Genomic DNA, 16,992 nt, shown 5'->3' with positions numbered 1-16,992 from the left:
TAATTTTACTATATTTATTTAAGACAAAATAATTCAAATTATGACTACAGACAAAACTAGTTTCATTGGGCGAGGAGCTCCATCCTGTCATATACAAAAATCAAGCTTCTGTGTGCAGAACCATTTAGTTCTTTGACACCATTGATAACAAGGTTTTGGTGATACGAGTATGCTACATCCTCATTGGATCTTGACTCTTGACTCTATTCCATGTTCTCCCAATGGTCCCCTGCAAAACTATGTCAGAGTTATGATGAACATGTGAAAGGGTGCAACTGGAATACTCAGCATTCTGGTGATGCCCATCAGTGTAACTGTTCCTAGGGAGCTTTAATGAGCCCAAGTAAATTAGAGCAGCCTTAACACTCCTCTTAATTATGCTGGGGGCTGGCCTCTAGCTGCGCCCATGATCAGGGAGTCATGTGTGTATTTGCCCTTCCTCTCCTAGTTCTCCTTAAAAATATTGAAAGATGTTATATCTAGCATAGCCCATTTAAATCAATAAGATTTAAGACCTTATTAAGTGCCAAATTCTATTGTAGCTCACAGGATTACACAAATGTAAGTGATCTCAGAATCTGTCACTAGTAAGCATATGACAACTGTAGGACAAGTTAAGCTAGGGATATAGAAGAAGTGCAGTAGTGCACTCTGTAATGGCTATCTTGCAATAAATATGTGTTTAAGTTATTCCACTGCTATTTGTCTTTATTCTGTTCACCCACTTTTATAAATCATGCTATGATCAGTCAAAACTAATAGATGCTGGAATACAATTTACAGAAGGCATAAAAGTATAATCTGCCAAGAGATCTGGGTTCCAGAACCACAAGATAAACACAGTCAAACCATAAAGGCACTCTCAACTGCATGTATTTATTTAAAAAGCTTGCTGAAAGCTACCTTATCATTAGGGTCTCCATTATACATGGGCTGTCAGCTGCAATGCTACAACCTCTTTCAAAACCTTTTAAGGGGAAGACAAGTTTCAGTCATGTCAAAACCACAAAGGTATATTACAAGTAGGAGAAGCTTCTTCACCAGTGAAGTAATAACATCACTTTCAATGAAGATGTCATCATGCATATCAATATAGTAATAAACTCCTTGGCACAGGTAATGTGTCTTCTGTGTCCTGTACAGCACCACGCAAGTGACAACTGACAAACATTAGAAGCAAACACAGAGTTAGGGTTGCCAGGCATCAGTTTTTCAACTGGAATGCCTGGTCGAAAAGGGACCCTGGTGGCTCTGGTCAGAACCGCTGACTGGGCTATTAGAAGTCCAGTTGGCAGTGCAGCAGAGGTAAAGCAGGCTCCCTGCCTGCCCTGGCTCCGCGTGGCTCCCAGAAGTGACTGGCAGGTCCCTGCGGCCCCTAGGCACAGGGGCAGCTAGGGAGGCTCTGCGTGCTGACCCCACACTGAGCGCCAGCTCTGCAGCTCCCATTGCCTGGGAACCACAGCCAATGGGAGCTGCGGGGGTGGCACTAGCTGGCTGGTGTGGCAAATGTAGCCATCTTGCTGTGCCTCAACCTAGGAACTGGAGGAAGATGCTGGCTGCTTCTGGGATCCAACTGAGGTGAGTGCCACCTGGAGCCCACATCCCCTCCTGCACCTCAGCCCCCTGCCCCAGCCCTGAGCCCCCTTCCACACCCTAAATCCCTCCCGGAGCCTCACCCTCACCCACCCCACAACCTCTTGCTCTAGGCCTGATCCCCCTCCTGCACCCTAAATCCCTCCTGCACCTGAATCCCTCATCCCCAACCCCACTCCAGAGCCCGCACCTGCTCCCACACCCCAATCTCTGCCCCAGCCCAGGGAAAATGAGTGAGTGAGGGAGGGAGGGTGGGGGAGAGTGAGTGATGGAAGGAGGCGGGGGAGGCGCTCAGAGAAGGGGCAGGGCAACGGTGTTCAGTTTTCTGCAATCAGAAAGTAAGCAACACTACACAGAGCTGTTCACTTTTTAGTGTGCTATTCATTGTGGAACTTATTCTATCACCGCAACAGGCTGAGTTGTCTCCTTATTCCCACTGAACAGTTCCATAGAGCAAACAAATATACATGCATATATCAGGAGTGGCTCACTATTGACTTGCAAATCAAATTTCATCAAATGTGCAGTTTGACGGATACCTGTTCCAACACCTCTATGAACCCTGAGTAAACGAAATTTAAAAAGGAGTAGGCAACAGCTAAAGCAAAAAGAGGCTGAACTTAAAATACTTCATAGACCTTACACACAACAGAATTTAAAAAGCAAATGTTTCCATGCTAGAAAAGCTCACAGAATAAAGAGCATAGCTAAGGACCAGCTAACTACTTCCTCTCTCCACAAAGTCCAAATAAGATGGACTTAGGACCAGTGATCCCCTTAGGAACTGGGTGGATACAATAGAGCTCTCTCCACAGACCACAAAGCAGAAGTGAAATTGCTCAACATGGGGGCAGTCTGACTGGTGATTCAATTCACTCATGGATCCATTGGCCATACGCTGCTCCCTCCCAGGCCATTCCATTACTATGGAGGACGCGCCCAATAAGTTTAATTCCACAGTGCACAGGATGGATAGGCAGTCCCCTACCACCAGTTCCAGTGCCATCAGGGCTCTAGTTGGCTACTGGTGAGCTGTGGGAGAAGGGGCAGGTCACAGATCTTCATGTTGAAAAGGGAAAGCAGCAGTAAAAAAGTAGGTTTCAGAGTAACAGCCGTGTTAGTCTGTATTTGCAAAAAGAAAAGGAGTACTTGTGGCACCTTAGAGACTAACCAATTTGAGCATAAGCTTTCGATGCATCCGATGAAGTGAGCTGTAGCTCACGAAAGCTTATGCTCAAATAAATTGGTTAGTCTCTAAGGTGCCACAAGTAAAAAAGTAAGATTCAATCAACAAAATATTTCCCTAAAACTAAACTTGTTGATAAACAGCTTGGGGCTGTATTAACTTTTAGGGTAAAGTCTTTGGGGGCAGAATGGGAAGAGGGTGTTCTGTGTACTCCTCACTCTCCAACCCCACACTACTCTCCTATCCAATGCAAGGCCTCTCTCACCCCCAACACACCCAGGCCTCACCCCCTTTCCTAATGTGGGCTTGGAGAGCCCCAGTGGAGCTTAAGAAGTAGAGAGAATGCAGTCGTGAAAGTGACTGACCCCCTTCGGCACAGGAAGGATGGGTTCTGCTCACAGAGGGTCCTGCTGCATGTGTCTCCCAGGTGAACGATATGGTCCAGAGTTCCATTTTGTTACTTGCCTGAATCTGCAATGGGCCTAACCCTGAAGTCCTTGCACATCCCAAACTGTCATTGATTCCAGTAAGAGATCTGGGTGTGCAAAGATTGAAGAAAGGATTGACCTCCTCCACATTAATTTAAGTTAACAGGAAAAAAAAACAACAAAACAGACACTTCACTCTGCCATGCATCTACAGGAGATGGCTCCCATTATAATCTGCCTTCCTGAACCAATCTGCCCAGTTTCTGTTGTGACCACACCCACTTTTTAATGGATACTTTTACACAGCTTACAAAGCTGTGAAATCAATGATTTTGTTCCTTCTTGAGATATGGAAACAAACAAAACTTTTCCTGGTTTTGAGAACTGAAAACCCATCATATACCTATATATATACACACACACACACACACACACACGGCAGAAGAAAAGCAGGCTGAGTAGAGATGGACATCAAGGCATAGCAGGTAGCTCCAAACAAACAAACAATGCAACCCATGAAATGATCAAGAGTTCTGAAGGATAAACTAGAAACTACTCCTTTAAACCTGGACTTTTATGGCCAGTGAAAGACAGTTACAATAATTGTTTACATATTATTTATGTAATTTTAGTGCACAAGTTCCATCTTTGATACTGTAATTGAAAATACATGCTTAAATATATAGTCATATATAAAATACATATCCAATAGTAAGAAAGAGGAGTAGGGACACTATCTTTCATTTTACTACTAAAAAAGTACTATTAATAACGACTCAAGGACACTAAACTACCAATGAAAATGTTGTGAACTGGGTTTTCACTCAATATTTTTCAAGGTCTGACTAGCAAATACTCAGAGAGTTAGAAAGCCATTATCAGAATTACAGAAGCCTATTTAAGAAGTCTTCTACAATTCTGATTTTTCATATAGAAATTATAGCTAAACATGAGGAAAACAGAAGGGCAATGGATGTCATGGATTAAACAACACTGGATTCTCTGTTTGGATTATGCATTAGTCTGCATAATGTAAAATGTCTATTTCAAATGGTACATTTACTGCACTTTGACATTGTGTAATCTTATGCTTTTGTTTAGCATCTGTTTTGGACACAAACACTATAAAAGAAACAGATATGAGCCAAAATGGAAACTGCAACTGTAAACCTTGCTGAAATAGGGTGGGATGAATTGGGGTAACATTCAGATTGAAATATATGGAGTCACATGTGCTGCTAGGATTCTGGTTATGGGTCTGATCCGAAACAAAAAATGGCTTTTCCTTGTTTTGGTTTAGGTTTGGCCAAAATCTCTCGAGAACACTTCATGAGATTTAGTGCCATTGACCCTACTACTCCTGATTTGCCCTTGAACACTATTAATATTATTTAATATTTATATTGCAGTAGCACCCAGAGGCCCTGACCAGAACTGGGGTCCCATTGTACTCAGTAACCAAACAAACGGGATGTGGAGTTTGTTTACCTCTGAAAAGCCAAACCCTAATCCAGATGTAAAAAGTTCTGCTTCTGCCCATTTCTACATGTTACATATCAGACAATAAAATAAAAAATATCAAAGGTCTGGGTTCTCCTTAACTCTGAAATGCATAGGGGCATTAACTTTAAAATCTGTGCCTTTCTGAATTTCAGTGTTCTTGACAGTGCTCTCTCATCCACAACGCAATGCTGACTTCAAATTTTTACAAACTGCTAACTTGAATGATTATGTAATATATTCTCACTCATCTTGGTGCAATAAAACTTTGAGTTAGAATAAGGTGAAACAAAGATGTACAAGACCACCACAATGATTTTAAATATTCTGTGGATGAAGGTCTTTAACCCCACCATTTGAATATCTGTGAGTAACCAAGCAAGCTTGGATACTCCTGTTGACTTTTCAATAGCAGGCTTGCTAAGGTTCCAGTTATTAATTGTCTTTATATATGTTAGCCATAGGAGACTGAGACCCCACAATGAAGACAATGTTTTAAGCAGCAATGTTTTAACCTAAACAGAACAGGAAAATTGTGTGTTGACTTGTTTTAGTCAAAAAACCCCAAACTCTGGTCTGAAAAATCTTTAAAAAATTTCAAGCCATGTTTTATAAAATACAGAAGGAGATCATAAAGACCATGGGGTCTTTAGAATGGAAGGGAGAAAAATATCTATTTGCCTGTGTTAACCAGGGAAATGACAGCATGTCAAGTTTAACAAATGAAATTATTCTTACCTGCCTGTATCATTTTTTAACTTTTTCTCCAGTCTTTCTACTCAATTATGAATGCAAAAGAAAAGTGAAAATGGAACTGCAAACATCCAAGACGAGAGCACTCTATCCTAGGAACCATTTATAGTGTAAGAAATTCTAATTAAATAATTTCATTTCAGTAGGATCCCATGATAAGAATCTATGGTCTTGCCACTGATCTTGCATTAATTTGTACTTACGTCATCACTAAATCTTGTCACAGTCACACTTTGTTGACATTCTGAATTAACCTTGACAATAACCTTAGCATTAAAATAGAAGCCAGGAAAGTCTTTCCAGTTCACTAAAACTTTCTCTCTCTCCAAACACTTCCAGGACTGCTCTATGAAATAAATTTTATTCAGCAGAATTCATGTATACAACATATCTTCATTTTTAAAAGATGTAATGATTCTTGTCCAAAAAAGGTCTACCATGATACAAGGGAGGGGGGGAGATGTTCTTAGCTTATTTGAGACTTTGCTGAGAAAGCAATTTCCTTTCCCCTTAATTCCTGCATGTATAAATAATTATATTTTTATTTCAGTCATAAATCAACATACTTGTAAAAAATTACACAAGGCAGAACATAACATCCAAATATCAAAGTTAAATACATGTTGTTTATAAGCCTGAGCCTGCTGTTCATGTGCATCTTTTGTGGGTCTTATACAAGGGATCATAGACTCATAGACGATGAGGGTTGGAAGAGACCTTAGGAGGTCATCTAGTCCAACCACCTGTTCAAAGCAGGACCAACACCAAATAAATAATCCCAGCCAGGGCTTTGTCAAGCCGGGCCCTAAAAACCTTTAAGGATGGAGATTCCACCACCCTCCTAGTGAAATAGTGTTTCCTAATATCCAACCTAGACCTCCCCTACTGCAACTTGAGACCTGCTACATTGCATCTTGTTCTGTCATCTGCCACCACCGAGAACAGCGAGCTCCATCCTCTTTGGAACCCCCCCCCTTCAGGTAGTTGAAGGCTGCTATCAAATCCCCTCTCACTCTTCTCTTCTGCAGACTAAACAAGCCTAGTTCCCTCAACCTCTCCTTGTAAGTCATGTGCCCCTGCCCCCAATCATTTTCATTGCCCTCCACTAGACTCTCTCCAATTTGTCTACATCCTTTCTGTAGTGGGGGACCCAAAACTGGAGGCAATACTCCAGATGTTGCCTCACCGGTGCCGAATAGAGGGGAATAATCACTTCCCTCGATCTGCTGGCAATGCTCCTACTAATGCAGCCCAATATGATGTTAGCCTTCTTGACAAGGACACGCTGCTGACTCATAGCCAGCTTCTTATCCACTGTAATCCCCAGGTCCTTTTCTGCAGAACTGCTACTTAGCCAGTCGGTCCCCAGCCTGTAGCAGTGCATGGGATTCTTCTGCCCTAAGTGCAGGACTCTGCACTTGTCCTTGTTGAACCTCATCAGATTTCTTTTGGCCCAATCCTCTAATTTGTCTAGGTCCCTCTGTATCCTATCCCTACCTTCCAGCGTATCTACCTCTCCTCCCAGGTTAGTGTCATCTGCAAACTTGCTGAGTGTGCAATCCATCCCATCATCCAGATCATTGATAAAGATGTTGAACAAAACCAGCCCCAGGACCAACCTCTGGGGCACTCCGCTTGATACAGGCTGCTACCTAGACATCAAGCCGTTGATCACTACCCATTGAGCCCGACAATCTAGACAGCTTTCTATCCACCTTATAGTCCATTCATCCAATCCATACTTTTTTAATTTGCTGGCAAGAATGCTTAGAGAGGTGATAAATTTTCTCCTTTGTCTTGGCTTTTGTTTACTAAAGTGAGACCTTGTGGTCCTATACAGAGAAGATTTTTCTGCTCCTCATCTCTCACTACAGTTTTGATTAAGAAAATCCTTTTAGTGCCATTTTTACAGTTTTAAAGTAATTTGAATCTGTGACCAAACTGGTAGATGGTACTTGTGGATTGACTACACTCTGGATAAAGAGACCTATGAAGGAATGATAATCCACATGAAGGGAGCCTTTATCATTTCTATAATGATAAACAAATTCTTCCAAACCTTTCCAAGTACTTAACATATGCAATTTAGCACAGAAGATTGATAATCCTTCCCCTTGAAGAAAATCAATACAATAAGTAGGATCTTTTGATTGAAAAACAAACAAAACAAAAATAAAAACAGTTACAGCTGCTTCTTGTATTGCACAAAAGGCCAGGATAAGCTGGTCTATGGAGTTATATGAAAATGCTTACCCTCATCTTTAACTCAGTTTTGACAAAAATGTGGGCCAAGGAGATTACAGGTCCCACTATCCATCTTGATCCCAGTGCCTGTCTAGGCTCAGCTGCTTGGATCTAGATAGTGTTGAGCCAGGTATGGACGGGGACAGTGGGCAACCAGATGTTTGTCTGATGGTCTATCTCTGGACTATTAAACATAGTCTTTGCCACTCTCTGCTGTTGAACACTACATAGAATGTCCCATGAGAACACTGCAGGCTTCCAAGTGTTTGGATCAAACTCCAAGAGAACAAAGAAAAGGGAAAATTTTAATTAACTTTCTTCCTGTTCCTTACATGTTATTGGTATTGTTCTGTTTATATGTATATGCCATGAGAGGTATGCAGGATAATCATTACACATAACATCCGTGAATGAATGAGTGAATTCAATGAAACATCTGACAGGAAGATTTATACCCACTGCAGCTTGGCTTCTAATGAACTTTTTGTTTACTTTTCCTTCTTATATTAATGCTCTTATTTTAGCTACATCAGTAACAACTATATTTAAAAAAAATTCATCATGCTAAAATGTTTATTTATTGAGAAGATTCAAGAGGACAGCATCAGAGGCATTTCAAGGCAAAAACCTATTCCAATTAGCTTAGATAGTGTAACGATAAGTTCACACCAGCTGAAGTCATATGAATGGCAAAATTCCTAAATCTGTCTCCTTTTGTGGAATTGTCTAGGGGATTATTTATCAGCTATTACATTTGCTACATCTAAAAGAGAATAGAAACTAAAGAAATAGGAACTTAGCAATCCTGTGAGGTATTAAACACTCTGAACTGACCAGCAGTCAGTGAGAGTCGAGGGAGATGCTCAGCTCCTCATAGGACTGAGTCCTAAGAGTATAAGAAATGCGCTATGAAAGTTGTTGAATGTCGTAAAGTCTCAGCCAACATAATATACATTTTTTAAATAGCTTTTTTTGGTTTCATTAGTAGCAGTTGTTCCTTTGTTAACCGTCTGTTTGTTTTCTTTTCCTTTGCCATCCTGGATGGCACTAGGAGAGGTCACACAACAGAAGTTTCATAAGCTGCTCCAAGCAGATGTCAAAGCAAAATATACAGCATTCTTCATTTTCAGTGTCCATGTACTGTCCTGTAAAGAAGTTACCATCACAAAACTGCTGCATACTGAAGTCTTAGCCTATGTGTTTATAGGTTAATGCCTGGCTAGCATGGCCAAGAAAATAGTGTTAGAATCATAGAACCGTAGGACTGGAAGGGACCTTGAGAGTTCTTTTAGTCCTATCTTCTGCACTCATGGCAGAACTAAGTATTATCTAGACCGGTGATGGGCAACCTGTGGCCCGCACATGGCCCGTCAGGGTAATCCGCCGTCGGGCCATGAGACAGTGTGTTTACATTGACCGTCCACAGGAACGGCCACCCGCAGCTACCAGTGGCCGCGGTTTGCCATTCCCGGCCAATGGGAGCTGTGGGAAGTGGTGGCCAGCCTGTGCCTCTTCCTGCAGCTCCCATTGGCTGGTAACTGGACACAATACACCAGTTGAGGCCTAATCAGCTCAGACTAGAGTGGAAGAATTACTTCTCATGCCTTGCTTATAACTCTCCTGCTAATACACTCCAGAATGATGTTCGCTTTTTATGCAACAGTGTTACACTGTTGACTCATATTTAGCTTGTGATCCACTATGACCCCCAGAACCCTTTCCACAGTACTCCTTCCTAGGCAGTCATTTCCCATTCTGATAAATCATCCAGTAACCAGGATAACTTATTACCTATAAGTAAAGCTCTGTGTGTCACAGATTCCATGACTTTCCATGACCTCTGTGACTTCTGCAACAGCTGGTGTGGCTGGCTCTGGGGCTGCCCGAGCAGATCAGGTAGTCCCTGGGCCAGCCACACTGGCCTCTGCTGGGGCAGTTTGGGTGTGGGAGGGGGCTCAGGGCTGAGGCAAGGATGCTGGGTGGTGCTTACCTCAGGGGCACTCCCCAGAATGAGCTGGCGTGTCCCTGCAGTTCCTAGGTGGAGGGGAGAGGGGGCTCCCTGCTGAGCGCTGATGCTGCCCCCACAGCTCCCATTGGCTGCGGTTCCCAGACAAGAAAAGCTGCAGAGCTGGAGCTCCTGGCAGGGGCAGCGCACAGAGCCCCCTGGCCTTCCCTCCCCCTAGAAGCTGCAGGGACATGCAGAGCCAGGTAGGGCGCCTGCCAGTCCTGCCAACACTCTCCCACAGCAGCAACAGGGGTCCACGGCCTGCCCACTTCACCCCCCAGCATGGGTCCCAGGCCTTGCAGTGCTGCCTGCCTTCCCCCCCAGGACCAGTAGGACTTGTTGATTTTCAGAGTGGTTTGTCATTTCCCATTTCCCATTTTGAGTTTAAGCAGGAGTGGTGCAGGTGAGCCATGCAAAAGTGGTATGTATGTTCCACGAGGATCATGCAGTCTGTAGAGTCAGTGGTTCATTCTTCTGCATTTGTTTGTCATTTTTAGCTTTTGATTTTGCATTGCTAGTTTTGATAAATCAGATTAGTCACATGGGGACGAGGAAGTTAAGTGGAAATTTTCTCATGTAAAATTTAAAAAATTGATTTTAGAAAATAGATTTCAAAAATAAAAATGTTTAAAACTTTGCAGAAAATTTTGAAAAACAAAACCTGCCAATTTTGAAAATGAGCAAAACCAAAATGCTTAAAAAATTTCTATAATCTCACAAAAATTTCATTTCCATTTTCAAGTAGTTCTTAACCAGGGTTAGCTTGAGTGGCTGGAAGTTAGAAAAAAGAAGTCTTTTACTTGAAAGCTGAGCAAAATTGTTCTGGAAACCAGAGAGAGAAAAATTAATTAAAAAATTGTATTAAAAGCGAATGTTAAAAAATTATATAATACACAGGTTAAGAAAAGAGAGGGTGTACACATCTGGGTATAGGGCTTAGATTATCCACAAATACACAGTTTGTTTTAAAGGTCATAAGATACATATAGTGCATAATCAGCAATAACCCAAATTTAAGTGAATAAATTTAACAATACAGTTTAGATATTAGCATCCAAGTATTTGGGTACATCACTCATGAAAAGTTATACAGAGAGTTGGTGGTGGAAAGCAAATATATGAGTGATGATTGTCCCTCGGTAATTGAGGATTTAGGGTAGGTTGTCTATTTAGAAAATACAATCCATCAGGGAAGTATTTCAGTTACTTTCCCGACAGCGGCTCTCATCAACACTCCAGCTCACCCCTCCTGATATTGCAGATGTCCGGTGATGTATTGTAGATAGATGTCCCTCGACCACCTGAAGATCTACATGCCCTATAGCCCCAATGCACTTTTTACAAAGCCACTTTCAGAGTAGAACCACACTTTAATACATAATATTTGGTCTTATCTCAAGTGGCCACTTAATTCAAGTTTCATGCTTTCATATTAAATAGGCCACTAAAGCAAGTCAAATTTACCAGAAATCTTACTATTGAAGACTGCTATTAAATAGAAGGATGCATACTATAAAACTCTCATTTATGTAAAATATGTTGCTGTAATTCTTTATGAATTACAAGTGAGAATTTAATTAATATGCTTTCATGTAAACATGGTTGTATTATCATCACTGATAGATGTTGTCTGTTATTACCCAGTGATGTATCTGATCACTTGCTCTGCACAGAGAAACTATAATATAGAGAATTTTGTGAGCTCTGCATGACATCCATCTTTAACTTTATACAAGGCTCTTTTCTTTTCCCAAATGAAATATGTGAATCAAATACTTTACAAAACAGATATTAAGTGTTCTCTCACTTTGGAAACTTTGAGCTACCAAAATAATTTCCACAGAAGATAAAAATCAGAACTGACTAATAGAATCACTTTGTTGTTTGGATGACCTTATTTCTAAAGATTTCTGTGGAACTCATCACTACAATAAGTGCCTGACAAATATTAATAAATGAAACAATGCAATAAAGAATTGTTTGACCCTATTATACAGACAAGGAAACTGGGGCACAGACATCCTCATTCTAGAAAGAACTTAAGCATGTGCTTATGTTCATCCCTGATCAGGAAAAACATTAAAGTGCATGCTTAACTTAAATCTATGGAATTTAAGCTTACCTTTAAAGTAATTTCCTGAATACTGATGCTTTTCATGAACTGGGGCCAGAGGTCAGCTTTACTGAGGTAAAACTACCACCTGTCTTTGCTAGGATTTTACAATGAGATAGCTCTCTCACATTTGCTACCTTGTTGCTAGAACTGGGTGCGAATTTTCCAGACATATTTTTTCAGTGGATAATGTGGCTTCTACAAAACTGGAATTTTCTGAGAAAATTGATGATTCTTAATCAGGGTCGGTTTGAGTTACCAGAGTGCATCATGGGAGATGTAGTCCAGTAGGTTAGATTTGAAACAGAAATTAGATGGCAAACTGTCCCCCATCATAACCATACCAGAAGGAATAATAAAATGGAGGACACAGTGCCTTCAAGACTCCCAGAATCCTGTTGCTAGTGCTCATGTGCTGATGAAAATAATACAAAGCTACAAAATTACAGACAATGAAATACACCAGGAGCAGCAAAGAACATAAGAACAGCCAGCCGTACTGGGTCAGACCATAGGTCCATTTAGCCCAGTATCCTGTCTGACAGTGGCCAATGCCAGGTGCCCCAGAGGGAATGAACAGAACAGGTAATCTCAAGTGATCCATTCCCTGTCGACCATTCCCAGCTTCTGGCAAACAGAGGCTGTGGACATCATCCCTGCCCATCCTGGCTAATAGCCATTGATGGACCTATCCTCCATGAATTTATCTAATTCTTTCTTGAACCCTGTTATAGTCTTGGTCTTTACAACATCCTTTGGCAAAGAGTTCCACAGATTGACCATGCATTGTGTGAAGAAATACTTCCTTTTGTTTTATACCTGCTGCCTATTAATTTCATTTGTTGACCCCTAGATTTTATGTTATGAGTAAATAACACTTCCTTATTTGCTTTCTCCATGCCCAACATGATTTTATAGACCTCTATCATATCTCTCCTTAGTCATCTCTTTTCCAAGCTGAAAAATCCCATTCTTATTAATCTCTCCATATTCAGAAGCTGTTCCATACCCCTAATCATTTTTGTTGCCCTTTTCTGAACCTTTTCCTATTCCAATGTACTTTTTCGAGATGGGACGACCCTATGTGCCTGCAGTATTCAAGATGTGGGCATACCATGGATTTATATAGAGGCAATGTGATATTTTCTGTATTATGTATTATTTATCCCTTCCTAAATGATGCCCAACATTCTGTTAGCTTTTTTGACTGCCACATTCACATTGAGTGGATGTTTTCAGAGAACTGTCCACAATGACTCCAAGATCTCTTTCTTGAGTGATAACAGCTAATTTAGACCCCATCATTTTATATATATAGTTGGGATTATGTTTTCCAGAGTGCGTTACTTTGCATTTATCAACAATGAATTTCATCTGCCATTTATTTGCCCAGGCACCCAGTTTTGTGAGATCCTTTTGCAACTCTTTGCAGTCTGCTTTGGACTTAACTATTTTGAATAGTTTTGTATCATCTGCAAATTTTGTCACCTCACTGTTTACCGCCTTTTCCAGATCATTTATGAATATGTTGAATAGGACTGTGTTAGGATATAGATATTCAGGCCTGTCTGCAAAGGCCTGTACTTTAAGAATTTAGGTGTATTCTTATCACTTGGCTAGTTAGAGGTATAAAAGAAAGAATCAAAATCACTGTCTGCCAGTGTAAGGTCCTTCTCTTACTGTGACAGTCTGAGGCCCTGTTCTTAGGCTAAGGCCTTTGGCTAAGCAACAGAGGCAGCCATAAGCTGGGAAGCGACCGGTCACATCGAAAGAAGGTGCTATTGGGCTGTTAGGAATACAATCCTGTCCTGATAGTGCCTATCACCTCCAGAGAAAGGGAAGTGCCTGGAAGATGTAAAAGAAAATTTAGGTTGATAGTTTTCTGTCTGGTAAGAACTCACTTATCAATAGACACAGCTGGGAAACTCTTATGTCTTTATAGATGTAGTTGTGAAATCCTCACTTCTGTATTGTTTTGTCATTATAGTTCCCACTTTGCTATTCTTTATTGGCATGGTCTCTGTCTGGTTCTGTGATTGTTTCTGTCTGCTGTATAATTAATTTTGCTAGGTGTAAACTAATTAAGTGGTGGGATATAACTGGTTAGCTAATCATGTTACAATATGTTAGGATTGGTTAGTTAAATTTCAGTAGAATGATTCACTAAAAGAAAAGGAGTACTTGTGGCACCTTAGAGACTAACCAATTTATTTGAGCATAAGCTTTTGTAAGGTATAGCTAAGAATATTACTATATAAATTAGGGGCAAACAGGAAGTAAGTTGGGATTCGAAAATAAGGAAAAAGGAACTTGGATTTAAGCTTGCTGGAAGTTCACCCCAATAAACATCGAATTGTTTGCACCTTCGGACTTCAGGTATTTTTGCTCTCTGTTCATGCAAGAAGGACCAGGGAAGTGGGAGAGTGAAGGAATAAGCTCTTTAACAGACTGGTCCCAGTACAGACCCTTGGGGGACACCACTATTTACCTCCCTCCATTCTGAAAACTGACCATTTATTCCTACTCTTTGTTTCCTATCTTTTAACCAGTTACTGATCCATGAGAGGACCTTCCCTCTTATCCCATGACAACTTAATTTGCTTAAGAGCCTTTGGTGAGGGACCTTTTCAAAGGCTTTCTGAAAATTTAAGCACACTATATCCAGTGGACCCCCTTCGAAGAATTTGAGTAGATTGGTGAGGCATGATTTCCCTTTGCAAAAAACCCTGTTGACTCTTCCCCAACAAATTATGTTCAGCTATGTGTCTGATAATTTTGTTCTTTACTATAGGTTCAACCAGTTTGCCCGGTATTGAAGTCATGCTCACTGGCCTGTAATTGCCGGGATCAGCTCTGGAGCCCTTTTTAAAAATTGGCATCACATTAGCTAACCTCAAATCATCTGGTACAGAAGCTGATTTAAATGACAGGTTACAAAGCACAGTTAGTAGTTCTGCAATTTCACATTTGAGTTCCTTCAGAAGTCTTGGGTGAATACCATCTGGACCTGGTGACTTATTACTGTCTAGTTTATCAATTTGATCCAAAACTTCCTCTAATGTCACCTCAATCTGGGAGAGTTCCTCAGATTTGTCACCAAAACAAGAATGGCTCAGGTCTGGGAATCTCCTTCACATCCTCAGCCGTGAAGACCAATGAAAAGAATTCATTTAGTTTCTCTGCAATGGCCTTATTGTCCTTGAGTGCTCCTTTAGCATCTTGATCACCTAGTGGCCCCAGTAGTTGCTTAGCAGGCTTCCTGCTTCTGATGTACTTAAAATTTTTTTTGCTATTATTTTGAGTCTTTGACTAACTGTTCTTCACAAAAATTTTGGCCTTCCTAATTATACTTTTACACTTCACTTGCCACAGTTTATTCGCCTTTCTATTTTCCTCACTAGGATTTAACTTCCACTTTTTAAAGGATACTTTTTGCCTCTCACTGCTTCTTTTACTTTGTTGTTTAGCCATGGTGGCCCTTTTTTGGTTCTCTTACTAGGTTTTTAAATTTGAGGTATACATTTAAGATGAGCCTCTATTATGGTGTCTTTAAAAAGTTTCCATGCAGCTTGCAGGGATTTCACTTTTGGCACGGTAACTTTTAATTTCTGTTTAACTAACTTCCCCATTTTTGTGCAGTCCCCTTTTCTGAAACTGAATGCTACTGTGTTAGGCTGCTGTGGTGTTTACCCCACCACCAGCTATATTCACCTCTTGGACCAGATCCTGTTCTCCACTTAGGACTAAATCAAGAATTGCCTCTCCTCCTGTGGGTTCCAGGACCAGAGGTGAAAGTAAGCCGGTCCAGTCCAGCGTACTGGCAAGAACCGGTACACCATGCTGGACCGGACCGGCTTCCCCAGGCCGACAATTTAAAGGGCCTGGGGCTCCTGTCAATGGCCGGAGCCCCGGGCCCTTTAAATTGCCACCAGAGCCCCACTGGCAGAGCCCCTGGGTAGCGGAGGCAGGTCGGGTGGTGATTTAAAGGGCCCAGGGATTTAAAGGCCCCACCTCTTCTGGTTCAGATCATGCCCCCTGCTCAGGACTCCGGCGTACCGGTAAGTCCTTTAAATTGCTTTCACCCCTGTCCAGGACTAGCTGCTCCAAGAAGCAGTCATTTAAGGTGTCAAGAAACTTTATCTCTGCATCCTGTCCTGAGGTGACATGTACCCAGTCAATATGGGGATAATTGAAATCCCCCACTATTACTGAGCTTTTTATTTTTATAGACTCTCTAATCTCCCTGAGCATTTCACAGACACCATCACGATCCTGGTCAGGTGGTCAGCAGTATATCCCTACTGCTATATTCTTATTATTCAAGCATGGAATTACTATCCATAGAGATTCTATGGTACAGTTTGGTTCATTTAAGATTTTTACTTCATTTGATTCTATGCTCTTTCACATATAATGCCACTCCCGCACCAGCATGACCTGTTCTGTACTTCCGATATATTTTGTACTGTGGTATTACTGTGTCACATTGATTATCCTCATTCCACCAAGTTTCTGTGATGCGTATTATGTGGCTATCCCCATTTAATATGAGGCACTCTAGTTCACCCATCTTATTATTTAGACTTCTAGCATTTGTACATAAGCACTTAAAATTGTCACTTTTTAGCTGTCTGCCATTACATAATGTAATTGAATGGGACCCTTTCATTTGACTGTTTCTCATCAGATCCTATCAGTATTTTATCATCTTACATCCTCTCCTCCTTACTAGGACATAGAGAATCTCTAATAATAGATCCTCCCCTAAGGGATGTCTCTGTCCAAACCATGTGCTTCTCCGCACCTGTCGGCTTTCCCCCAGCCCTTAGTTTAAAAACTGCTCTACGACTTTTTAATTTTAAGCACCAGCAATCTGGTTCCATTTTTGTTTAGGTGGAGCCCATCCTTCCTGTATAGGCTCCCCCTTTCCCCAAAAGTTCCCCAGTTCCTAATAAATCTAAACCCCTCCTCCCTACACCATTGTCTCACCCATGCATGGAGACCCTGCAGTTCTGCCTGTTTAACTGACCTTGTGCATGGAACTGGAAGCATTTCAGTGACTGCTACTATAGAGGTCCTGGTTAAGGGTTGATGGATGCTAAAGGGCTTAGAGATCAAAGCCTCGTTAAGAAGCTCTCAGCCTTGCCTAGCAGTCTGTTAGGTTTGGCAC

General features: G+C 41.3%; 1 protein-coding gene and 1 long non-coding RNA gene across 4 annotated transcripts in view; one reads left to right on the top strand and one right to left on the bottom strand.

The window, feature by feature from the left end:
* The window catches only part of GPC6 (glypican 6), a 1,139,050-nt gene that overhangs the window by 301,479 nt on the left and 820,579 nt on the right, over nucleotides 1–16,992 (bottom strand). The window lies entirely within an intron of this gene.
* The window catches only part of LOC141993186 (uncharacterized), an 86,138-nt gene that overhangs the window by 44,883 nt on the left and 24,263 nt on the right, over nucleotides 1–16,992 (top strand). The window contains exon 2 of the long non-coding RNA XR_012640796.1: nucleotides 5,478–5,570. This is a non-coding gene — a long non-coding RNA (uncharacterized LOC141993186). The remainder of the gene's footprint in view (nucleotides 1–5,477; nucleotides 5,571–16,992) is intronic.

Source organism: Natator depressus, chromosome 1 (assembly GCF_965152275.1).
Source record: "Natator depressus isolate rNatDep1 chromosome 1, rNatDep2.hap1, whole genome shotgun sequence".
Lineage (NCBI taxonomy): Eukaryota > Metazoa > Chordata > Testudines > Cheloniidae > Natator > Natator depressus.
The sequence above is the reverse complement of the archived record's forward strand: the minus strand, read 5'-3'. Positions and strand labels throughout refer to the sequence as shown.